Source organism: Pseudoliparis swirei, unplaced genomic scaffold, assembly GCF_029220125.1.
Source record: "Pseudoliparis swirei isolate HS2019 ecotype Mariana Trench unplaced genomic scaffold, NWPU_hadal_v1 hadal_29, whole genome shotgun sequence".
NCBI lineage: Eukaryota > Metazoa > Chordata > Actinopteri > Perciformes > Liparidae > Pseudoliparis > Pseudoliparis swirei.
The window spans coordinates 78608-92430 of record NW_026613265.1 but is presented as its reverse complement, the minus strand read 5'-3'; the positions used below and the strand labels follow the sequence as shown (position 1 = coordinate 92430).

The window sequence follows — 13823 nt, the reverse complement described above, 5'->3', positions numbered from 1 at the left end:
CCATGTACCCCCAGGTGTGTGTAACAGGTGGTAGAGTACCCATGTACCCCTAGGTGTAGTATAGGCAGAGTACTACATGTACCCCTAGGTGTAGTACAGGGTAGAGTACTCCATGTACCTCTAGGTGTAGTACAGGGTAGAGTACTATGTGTACCTCTAGGTGTAGTACACAGTCCTCCTGGCAGTGGGTGCGTTGGTTTCGTGCACCTGAGCGTCTCTAATGGAGCTCAGACTTCATTATTCATGTTATTGATCGGCTCTGATGATCCGGATGGATCCTGCTTTTTACAGGAAGCTGTTTGTTTACAGTCCGACACGTAAACAAGTAAACCACTTCCTGTTTCCATCGTAAATATTTCCTGTGGTGTGGAGAACGTCGTGTTTTGGAACGTTCGGCCAAAGTTCTGTAGCGAGAGACCGTCAGAGAACCGTCAGAGAACCTTCAGTGGGCCAACATACGAACATTGAGCGGCTGGTTGTCCCACGCCGTCTGTTGGTTCCTGAATGCCTCCTCAAAGGTTATGGTGACTTAAGGAACCTCAAGAGGACGTAGAACGTAGAACGGTTCCTCTGGTCTTTAGCTAATCATTCATTCATTATTTGATGAATAAAATACTAAAACGAGTCCTTTAAAAGTTTTCAAAATTAAACTACAAAAGCATCCAATCAACACAGTACGAAACCGGAAGTCATCAGTTATCAATCAACTTTAGTCAAGAGAAATCACAACACGGAGGTTTGAGGTCCTGGACCCGCAGGACCCGCAGGACCCGGTCCGGGTCCTCAGCGGACCCCCGTCCTCTCTGCGGCCTGCGGAGCCTCCCGGCCCGCGTGTGGACCGCTGGAGGCCGGACAACAACATCGCCAAGCACGTCCTGTTGAGTGTCGCGCGCACACGCACGCGCACCCTCCTCCTCCGCGGCCACGCCTGCCTCGTGCACGGCGTGCACCGTTACCTGGCTCCATCCCTCCTCCACCCGAACAGCGGGGGGAGAGGGCCTGGGCATGTGGGCGGGAGGAGGAGCCCTGCGGCCCGGCTGCAGAGTGACTGGGTTGAGATTCTCCAGCCCCGGAGCACAGCGAGGCTCCGGGGCTGGAGGTCAGCGACAAACAGAGACCAGGGTACAGGTTGACCAGCAGAGACCCAGGTACAGTTGCAGAGACTCAGGAAACCTGTTCAGAAGATCGCATGAGTCTGCAAACTTCAGCCGAGGGAGAGAGTGAGTCCGCGGAGGAGGGTGCTGTTGCTGCTGCAGGAAATGACGGGAGAGAACTCCACTGCCCCTCCACTCCACCATCCTCCCCTCCTCCCACTCCCTTCCCCACCTCCTCCTCCCTCCCTCCCACCCCTTCCTCCCCCACTCCATTCTCCCACTCCCCTTCACTCCACCTCCTCCCCTCATCCTCCCACCCTCCCTCCTCCTCCCACTCTCCTCCCCCCCCTCCTCTTCCTCCTCTCCCCTCCCAACATATTGCGTATTAATTCAGAACTGGATAACGATTCATGTTTCTGTCTTCAGATCATTTCTAAAAAGTCTGAATGTGCAAAACAACAAAATGAGACAAAAACAAAAATTAGGCACATGATTATTGCAGCGCCCCTTAGCGGGCCGCGATGGGATGCATGTTACAGGATCGCTGGAGTAAACAGGCTGGAGTGTTTGAGTGGGTGATGAGCCTTGAACAAGCCACGCCCCTCAGACGTTCATTGCTGTCCAGAAGAGTTGATAGTTGTTGTGGGGATGGAGCTATGGTGCTCAGGAGGAGCCAATTGAGTTCTTCGGCAAAATTCAAAACATGGCGGAAAATCTAAGCGGGCGGAGTTTAGGGCCGAGAGGTCAACGGGGCATTCTAAGAGGGCCAAGGTCAGACTTAGAGGGGCCCTAGAGAGCAACTTTTAAAACCAGAAGAGGTTACGGACGTGACGCCACAAGGGGGCGTGGCACCACAAGGGGCGTGTCTCTGCACTCAATGATGAATGAGCTTAATGGACCTGGCAGTGTGTTGTCAGTGGGTCCACAGCCACGAAGCGCTGGAGCCCTCATGGGTAGTGTAGTTTATTCCTCCCAATACATGGCATGAATGAACATCCACAGAACCACAGAACCCACACAGCTCTGGTGGAGGCCAGGGTTCCTCCAGACGGGTTTAGGAATGTCCCAAGCCTGATCAAGTTCCCCTTTACGGCCGTCACACCTTGTAGTTCCGCTTAAAGACGGGCTCTCCTGGTCCGACCTGAATGGGCCTTTGACTCCTGCAGTGTCATGGTTTAGAGAACCCCAGAGCCTGAGGAACTGTACCAGCGCTCATGAAACCCAAGCCTGAGGAACCCAGCCTGAGGTCCCTGCGAACCCGGCGGCGACGCCGGGCGGCGCCCGGCCTCTGCCGCCGCGGACGGATGTGAACACCGAGACATGACGAGAACGCTTTGCTCACTGTTTAGCCGACGCCCGCTATGAGGAGACGACATAACACGCTCAGCTTTTCTTTTATTTGAACAGAGATATAATAGAAAAATAAAAAGAGGGCGGCGCTCGATCCCCGGACAACCAACCAGAGCCGTCCTCTGCCTCAGAAGTCCAGCCACTCCGCCATGTAGACGCAGCGCCGGGCGAGATCTCTCCTCGTGGCAGTCCTCAAACACCTGAGGACGCACAAACAAGGAAGTCAGCGCCGCCGGCGCGTCCCGCCCGCTGGCATGCCCTCCGGCCACGCCAGGCGCGTGTTACCGGGCAGAGTCCGCAGGGGCGCCCGCAGACGGTGTCTGTGGAGCTGGAGGACGGAGCTGCAACGCCCGCGGTACCAGCTTCTATCTGCGTCCGCTGCCACGCTGCCCGCCGCGCCTCCTTGGCGGCGACGCACCGTCATCTCCACCTTCCCGTCAGATCAGCGTGCAGTTGGAGGATGGTCTCGATGTCGCCCATGGACAGGTCCACCTTGAGGCACCGCGTCAGGCCACCGGTGAGGGTGGGCTAGGGACAAGTCTTCTAAAGGGGCGGGCTGTGTGATGTCACCTTGCTGATTCCCAGCTCACAGATGTACTTCCAGACTTCGTGGCGTAGGTGGCGAAGCGAGCTGTTCCTCTGACCATGGGGCTCTGCTGGCTGTCCTCCGCCTCGCCTGCGACATAGGGGTCAACACACGGGGTCAACACAACAGGGTCAACACACAGGGTCAACACATGGGTCACACAGGGTCAACACACAGGTCAACACACAGGGGTCAATACACAGGGGTCAACACACAGGTCAACACACAGGGGTCAACACAGGTCAACACAGGGGTCAACACACAGGGTCAACACACAGGGGTCAACACACAGGGGTCAACACACGGTCAACACACAGGGTCAACACACAGGGTCAACACACAGGGTCAACACACAGGGGTCAACACACAGGGTCAACACACAGGGTCAACACACAGGGGTCAACACAGGGGTCAACACACAGGGGTCAACACACAGGGGTCAACACACAGGGTCAACACACAGGGGTCAACACACAGGGGTCAACACACAGGGTCAACACACAGGGTCAACACACAGGGGTCAACACACAGGGGTCAACACACAGGGTCAACACACGGGGTCAACACACAGGGGCCAACACACAGGTCCTTTTGGGTCAACACACGGTCAACACACAGGGTCAACACACAGGGGTCAACACACAGGGGTCAACACACAGGGGTCAACACACAGGGTCAACACACAGGGTCAACACACAGGGGTCAACACACAGGGTCAACAGGGTCAACACACAGGGTCAACACACAGGGGTCAACACACAGGGGTCAACACACAGGGGTCAACACACAGGGTCAACACACAGGGTCAACACACAGGGGTCAACACACAGGGTCAACACATTATTGGTGTGGTCAACACATGGTCAACACACAGGGTCAATACACAGGGGTCAACACACAGGGTCAACACACAGGGTCAACACACACAGGGTCGGTCAACACACAGGTCAACACACAGGGTCAACACAGGGTCCAACACACAGGGTCAACACAGGGTCAATACATATAGGGTCAGCAACACACAGGGTCAATACATTAGGTCGATACACACAATTTTGCTCTGCAGGAACTTGAAGCACTGCTGGTTGAGAACTTACAAACCGACTCAAAGTCCTGGTCGCTGTACCCAGGCGCCCGCCTGTCACCGAGCGGTCCGGCTGCAGGTTGTACAGCATGTAGACCTCTTCTTCTTGACGCTGGGACTGCACATGAGGGACCGGTCAGGGGGGGACCAGGTCAGGAGGAACGGGTCAGGGTCAGAGGGACGGGTCAGGGGTACCGGGTCAGAGGGACAGGTCAGGGGGACCGGGTCAGAGGGACGGGTCAGGGGGACTGGGTCAGAGGGACGGGTCAGGGGTACCGGGTCAGAGGAACGGGTCAGGGGGACCGGGTCAGAGGGACGGGTCAGAGGACCGGGTCAGAGGAACGGGTCAGAGGAACGGGTCAGGGGATCGGGTTAGGGGACGGTCAGAGGGACCGGTCAGAGGATCGGGTCAGAGGACCGGGTCAGAGGAACGGTCAGAGGACGGGTCAGGGGGACGGTCAGGGGACCGAGCCAGAGGGACTCGGTCAGAGGGACCGTGGGTTGCAGTGAGGACTGTGTCAGGGGGACCGAGTCAGAGGGACGGGTCAGAGGAACGGTCAGAGGGACTGGGGTCAGGGGACGGGTCAGGGGACGGGTCAGGGGACCGGATCAGGGGACCTGAGTCAGAGCCGGGGACCGGGTCAGGGGGACCCTCGGATCCTCTTTCACCGCCCAGGACTTTCTCAACTCACCGGGCCAATTCCGACTTGACGGCTTTGATGAGCTTCTTGCTCTCCAGGTTCTTCAGGATCTTGTTGACCTCCGGCCAGCTGACAGGTTGCTCTTGAAGCGGATGTCTCGGCCCAGATTCCTGCAGGAGACAAGAAGCGCCCAGCGGGCTGCCCGGCCTGGAGACCGGATTCCGGGTTTGCACCGCCACACACGACTTCCTGGACACGACCGATGGAGTCCTTCACCGGGAGAATGTGAAGGTCATCTGAAGGTTACGTCTTCTCTGTCGTATGAAGCGGAGCAACGGTAGCAGAAAGGAACCAGTGATGTCATGGTGTCATGTCATGGTTTCATGTTATGATGTCATGTCATGGTGTCATGTAATGATTTCATGTCATGATGTAATGTCATGATGTCATGACGTAATGTAATGATGTCATGTAATGATTTCATGATGTCATATAATGATGTCATGTCATGATGTCATGTAATGACGTCATGCCCATCTGTCACCTTTGTTTCCTGCGTCCTCGATGACCTGATAGACCAGCTTCTCCTGGTTGTCTGAGCCTTTCATCTACTGCAACACCAGAGGACTCATCACACACAGTAGTACACACTACTTTGACAGTAGTACACCGAGTGAGGGTACCTGGCGCCTGAGATGTCCTCTTCATCCCACAAGAGACCTGAGCTGTTCCTCAGCAGGTCCAGCTGACCCCTGGAATCAGAAACACAGCAGGGGTAAGGGTTCTGACCAATCAGGAGAGAGCAGTGAGGTGACGCTATCCCATCCGTAGACTGACCAGTGACAGCAGCTTGTTGATGGCCATGGCTCTCTGCTGGGGCTCCAGGTGAGGCATGTCGTTCTGGATCACCTGGTCTGTGATGCCATGAGGGAACTGCTGACACAGCGCTTTTGATCCTGACACACACACACACACAGTTACACACACACACGCACAGTAACACACACACGCATCAGTAACACACACACACACGCATTGTAACACACACAGCACAGTAACACACACACGCACAGGTACACCAGTAACACACACATCAAGTATAGTAACACACACACGTAACACACACCACGCACAGTAACACACACCACGCACAGTAACACACCGTACGCATAAGTAACACACACACACACTAGTAACACACACACGTATAGTAACACACCACGGTAATATTACACATACAGTAACACATACACGCATAGTAACACACACCGCATAAGTAACACACACAATTACAGTAACACACATACAGTACGTATAGTAACACACACACGCATAGTTACATACACGCATAAAAATACACACGTATAGTAACACACACGTATAGTGTAACACACACGTTTAACACACACACGCGTGAGCAGTAACACACGATGTACAGTAACACACACACACGTGCAGTTACACACACGTATAGTTACACACACACCGCACAGTAACACACACGAGCAGTTACACACACACGCCACAATAGCTACACACACCACACACGGTAACACACACACGTTATAGTAACACACACACGCATAGTTACACACACGCACAGTAACACACATACGCATAGTAACACACATACAATGTATTACACGTATAGTAATATACATATCGCATAGTAATACACACGTATAGTAATACACACATAGTAACACATATACGCATAGTAACATACACACGTATAGATAATACATACACATAGTAATACTGCATACGTATAGTAATACACATATTAATTAGTAACATATATTAACGTATAGTAATATACACACACACGCATTACAGTAATACACGTTATAGTAACACATACACACAGTAACATACACGTATAGTAACACACCGTTTATTACACGTATAGTAACACACACACGTATTGTAACATACACGCATTACAGTAATACATACAGTAACATATTGCATTACAGTAACTACATACATAGTAACACACACTAATAACACACACATAGTAACACTATTATGTAGTAACACATACACGTATAGTAACACACATAGTATATATTACCACGTATGTAACACACACGTATGTAACACACACACGTATGTAACACACACGTATGTAACACACACACGTATGTAACACACACACACACATATGTAACACACTGCATATAGTAACACACACGCATAGTAACACACATACGCATAGTACACACGTATAGATAACACACACGTATAGTAACATACGAGGTAGGACACACATGTACAGTAACACACACACGTATAGTAACACATACACGATAGTAATACATACACGCATAGTTACACACACGTACAGTAACACACACACGTATAGTAAAGATATACGTATAGTAACAATACACGTATAGTAGTTACGCATACTGATAACACGAGCACGTAAGTAACACACACCGTATAGTAACAACAGTAACACACAATACCGTACAGTAACACACACACGTAACACACACACCGCATAATAACACACACACGCATGCAGTACCGCATGTACAGTAACACACACACACATATATTGTAACACACACACGCACAGTAACACACACACGCACAGTAACACACACACAGTAACACACACACGTGTAACACACACACGTATAAAGTTACACACACGTATAGTAACACACTGCGTACAGTAACACACACACGATAATAACACACACACACGCACAGTAACACACACGTATAGTACACACACACTTATTGTAACACACATACACACACACAGCACAGTAACACAACACACTACAGTAACACACACATGCAGTAACACACACACTACACGTATAGTAACACACACGCATAGCAACACACTGCATAGTAACACACACGTATAGTAACACACACACGCATAGTAACACACACACATGCATAGTAACACAGCACACATAGTAACACACACACGCATAGTAACACACCGCATACAGTAACACACACGTACAGTAACACACACAACATTACACAACACACACACGTATAGTAACACACATGTGCAGTACTGGTAACACACACACGTGCAACACACACGTATAGTAACACACGGTCAGCAGTAAGTTACACACCACGTACAGTAACACACACGTACAGTAACACACACGCGTATGTAACACACACGCACAGTAACACATACACGTGACAGTAAATATACACACTGCGATAACATACACACACGTATAGTAACACGTACAGTAACACATAGTTACACATGTACAGTAACACACACGTATAGTTACACACACTGCGCACAGTAACACACACGTACAGTAACACCGTGTTAACACACGTATAGTAACACACGGTTGTAACACACACGCACAGTAACACACACGTAAAGGCACAGTAACACACGACAGTAACACACAGTAACACACACCACGCACAGTAACACACACGTACACAGTAACACACACATGCACAGTAACACACACCGTACAGTAACACCGTACATGCATGTAACACACACACGTGCACAGTAACACACACGACACAGTAACACACAATGTACACAGTAACACACTACGTACAGTAACACAGACACGCATAGTAACACACATTTATTAGTAACACACACAGACAGTAACACACACATAAAAGCAGTAACATACAAACACACGCACAGTAACCAACACACACGCACAGTAACACACACGTGCAGTAACACACACACATGTACAGTAACACACACACGTATAGTAACACACATACGTATAGTAATATATATATCGCAGTAGTAACACACACAGTAACACACACGATACAGTAACACACACATGTACAGTAACACTTGATAACACACATCGCATAGCAACACACACACGTACAGTAACACACCACGTGATATAACACACGTACAGTAACACACATTTATTAACACACACGACGTACAGTAACACACACACACGCATAGTAACACACACACATAAAATACACATATATATGTAACATACACACGTGAAATATACACACATGTACAGTAACACACAACATACAGTAACACACACACATGTACAGTAACACACACGTATGAGTAAAACACACACATGTACAGTAACACACACGTACAGTAACACAAACACACGTACAGTAACACACACACGTACAGTAACACACACACATGTACAGTAACACACACCGCACATGTAACACACGATGATACACACACGCACAGTAACACACACGACAGCAGTAGCACACGCACAGTAACACACACACACGTACAGTAACACACACACACATACAGTAACACACACATGTACAGTAACACACACACGTACAGTAACACACATACAGTAACACACACGTACAGTAACACACACACGTGAAAGGCAATGTACACGTACAGCAACACAGTAAGTACACACACACACGAATTGTACACAGGTGTGCAGACCGTATCAGTTTCCCCGTCTGCGCAGCGGCTCGCGCAGGCTCTCCTCGCTTCTCTCCACCTGCTCAGGTGTTTCCAGCTCAGAGCAACACGTCAGACCAGCTGGACTATGACGTCAGAGCTCCCCTGAGGGTCCTTCTTCGTTCCATGTCGCCACGCCGGTCCAACGTGTCGCTCCGGCGGGGGGCCGAATGCACAACAAGCCGCTGCAGCTCAGAAGATGACGTCATGATTATAAGTGAACGAGTCGCGTGCGTCGGGCGGTGAGCGAGGACACGCTAAATGAGCCGGAAGGCGCGTGGTGTTCTGCGCGAGACGGGCGAGCGGCGGTAAAGCGCGTGGACGTCACCAAACCCTGCTCTCCACCTCAGCCACGTCCAGAGTGTTGGTCTCCTTCTTCAGAGGCGAATCACAGTTCCGCCATGTGTCAGGCTGCGCGGCTCCTTCCGGCGGTGGGTTAGGTTAGCGCGTTAGCGCGTTAGCGTGTTAGCTAATGTTGTCTCGGACGGACGAGCCACTTCAGGGGTCCTTCAAGTTACAGCAGGGGCGACCTGAGATCTGCCTGTTTAATAAATTACGGTAAGAAAAAAAATAAAAACACATTCAAAAAAGCTTTACCGTCTATTATTGTTTTAGTTGTTTCATTGATTCAAAGCATGGTGTAAAAACGCTTTAAAGGCACATCTTATCGTCAGAGTCTTTCAGAGAGAATCTTTGGAAGTATTTGTTTATTTAAATGAGGAGTGTGCGATATTATGTAGACCATGGTGACGCGTCGATACACGGAAGGGTCCTTTGAATCTTCTCTTCGAATCTGAAGTAAGAAATTATATTTTACTGTATTTATGATTAATAAAACGGACATAAAGAGTGCAGTGCGACGCGGTTCTAACGTGTGTAGTAGTATCTATATACATTTAATATATATATTAACAGAGTGTTTCCAGCTCCATAAGTATTATGCTGAGTAACGTTTAGTTTTTACTTTCGTTCTTTACTAGTACTGAGTATTTTACATCTGATGTACTTCCACCTCTATCCCACAGGAACTATTGTACTTTTACTGCACTATTCTTATGTACGTTCTACAAATATATTATGTTGTATCATTAGAGATTAGATATAATATATATAATTATAATGTATATATTATAAATATATATATATTTATATATTGTACTATGAATATATTTTGATGCTTCAAGACAATGTTGTATTTCTACTGTGAAGGAAGTTACACTCACGACTCTTGATTGATTGATTGACGGACAGACAGCCGTCGCCATGACAGCAGGAGCAGTGTCAGTGCCACCTCATCATTCTATGATGCACCTGACACACAGAGCCAAGAACCACATTGACACCAACATACCTGTGTCCATCGAGTCAGGTACGGTCGTTATTCCCTGGTGTACTAGGGCATCACTACTATTATGAATAATACATGTTCTCCTGGTGTCCACTAGGGGCATCATTGCTGTATAGAGATAACACATGTAGTTCTCCTGGTGTCCACTAGGGCATCACTATATTAGGTACGTAGCACGTTGTAGTCGCTATCCCCTGGTGTCCACTAGGGCATCACTACTGTATTATAGAGATAATACATGTTGTTCTCCTGGTGTCACTAGGGCATCACTGCTGTATTATAGAGATAACATGTAGTTCTCCTGGTGTCCACTAGGGCATCACTACTATTATAGAGATAACACATGTAGTTCTCCTGTGGTGTCCACTAGGGGCATCACTACTATTATGAGAGATAATACATGTGGTTCTCCTGGTGTCCACTAGGGGCATCACTGCTGTATGAGATAATACATGTAGTTCTCCTGGTGTCCACTAGGGCATCATTACTGTATTATAGAGATAACACATGTAGTTCCCTCCCCTGGTGTCCACTAGTACCACTATCATTAGAGATAATACATGAATTTGGTGTCCACTAATAGGGCATCACCACTGTATTAGAGATAATACATGTTGTTCTGTGTCCACTAGCATCACCACTGTATTATAGAGATAACATGTAGTTCTGCGTCCACTAGGTATCACTAATGTATTATAGGAGACAACATGAAGTTCCTCCTGTGTCCACTAGGGCATCACTACGTATTATAGAGATAATATGTAGTCTCCCATAACCACTAGGCATCACCACTGTAATATGAGACACATGTAGTTCCTCCAGTCCACTAGGCATCACTCACTGTATTATGAGATAATACATGTAGTTCTGGTGTCCATTAGGCATCACTACTGTATCATAGAGATAATACATGGGTTCTCTGTGTCCACTAGCATCACTACTGCATTATAGAGATAATACATGAACTCCTGGTAGCCACTAGGGCATCACTACTGTATTATAGGATAATATTACAGTTCTCCCAGTGTCCACTAGCATCATCATCATTAGAGATAATACATGTAGTTCTCCTGGTGTCCACTAGGGCAATCACTACTGTATTATAGAGATAATACATGTAGTTCTCTGGTGTCACTAGGGGCATCACCTGTATTATAGAGATATGTAGTTCTCCTGTAGTGGCCACTAGGGGCATCACTACTGTATAGAGATAACACATGTAGTTCTCCTGGTGTCCACTAGGGGCATCACTACTGTTATTAGAGATAATACATGTAGTCTCCTCCTGGTGTCCACTAGGGGCATCACTACTGTATCACAGAGACAGATGTTGTCTCCTGCGTCCACTAGCACCACTACCGGGTAATATAGAGATAATGAAGTTCTCCTGGTGTCCACTAGCATCACTACCGGGTATTATAGAGATGAAGTCATGTGTTCTCCCTAGTGTCACAGGGCATCACTACTGCCTATTATAGAGATATAACACTGTATTATAGAGATACAGTTCTCCTGGGGTGTCCCACTATTAGGGCATCACTTGCACTGTGTATTACAGAGGGCATAACACATGCTGTCCAAAATACCTGGAGTTCTCACTAGAAGTCACTACTGTATTGTCCACTAGGGCATTACGATGAAGTTCTCTGGTGTACTAGGGAAACACTACTGCATGTTAGTAGAGATCTCCTGGTGTCCACTAGGGCATCACCACTGTATTATAGAGATAATACATGTTCTCCTGGTGTCCACTAGGGGCATCACTACTGTATCATAGAGATAACACATGTAGTTCCTGAAACCACTAGCATCACTACTGTATCGTAGAGATACGTAGTTCCTCCCTATGTCCACTAGCATCACTCACTGCATTATGAGATAACATGAAGCCTGGTGTCCACTAGGGGCATCACTACTGTATCATAGAGATAACACATGTAGTTCTCCTGGTGTCCACTAGGGGCCTCACTACTGTATTATAGAGATAATACATGTAGTTCTCCTGGTGTCCACTAGGGGCATCACTACTGTATCATAGAGATAACACATGTAGTTCTCCTGGTGTCCACTAGGGGCATCACTACTGTATTATAGAGATAACACATGTAGTTCTCCTGGTGTCCACTAGGGGCATCACTACTGTATTATAGAGATAACACATGTAGTTCTCCTGGTGTCCACTAGGGGCATCACTACTGTATCATAGAGATAACACATGTAGTTCTCCTGGTGTCCACTAGGGGCATCACTACTGTATTATAGAGATAACACATGTAGTTCTCCTGGTGTCCACTAGGGGCATCACTACTGTATTATAGAGATAATACATGTAGTTCTCCTGGTGTCCACTAGGGGCATCACTACTGTATTATAGAGATAACACATGTTGTTCTCCTGGTGTCCACTAGGGACATCACTACTGTATTATAGAGATAATACATGTTGTTCTCCTGGTGTCCACTAGGGGCATCACTACTGTATTATAGAGATAATACATGTAGTTCTCCTGGTGGCCACTAGGGGCCTCACTACTGTATCATAGAGATAATACATGTAGTTCTCCTGGTGGCCACTAGGGACATCACTACTGTATTAGAGATAATACATGTTGTTCTCCTGGTGTCCACTAGGGGCATCACTACTGTATTATAGAGATAACACATGTAGTTCTCCTGGTGGCCACTAGGGGCATCACTACTGTATCACAGAGATAATACAGTAGTCTCTGGTACAATAGGACATCACTACCGTATTAGAGATAATATATGTTGTTATCCTGGTGTCCACTTAGCATCACTACTGTATTATAGACAACATATGTAGTTCTGGTACACTAGGGGCATCACTACTGTATCATGGTGTTCCTCCTCTGTACTAGACACCCCTGAGGTTCTGATCTTCTTCACTCTGGACGGGTCGAAGCCGGCGTGGCCTCAGGGGTCAGCGGGGTCAGCGGGCGGCAGCAGGAAGTACAGCGGGCCGATCCGGCTGCCTGCCGGTCGAGTGGCTGTCAGAGCCGTAGCCGTCACCAGGTAAGTGATCACCTGACCCAACCATGATGTCACTTCCTGTCCAGCCTCTTAGACATCCCTGTCTGTCTCTCGCTGTCTCTGTCTCTCTCTCCCTGTCTGTCTCTTCCTGTCTCTGTCTGTCTCTTCCTGTCTGTCTCTTCCTGTCTGTCTCTCCCTGTCTCTGTCTGTCTCTCCCTGTCTCTCTCTCCCTGTCTCTCCCTGTCTGTCTCTCCCTGTCTGTCCCTTTAGAGAC

At 48.3% G+C, this 13823-nt stretch overlaps 1 pseudogene; it reads right to left on the bottom strand.

The window, feature by feature from the left end:
* Positions 1-713: 713 nt before the first annotated feature.
* Positions 714-7165, bottom strand: LOC130191225 (DNA-directed RNA polymerase III subunit RPC6-like; annotated as a pseudogene).
* Positions 7166-13823: the final 6658 nt, after the last annotated feature.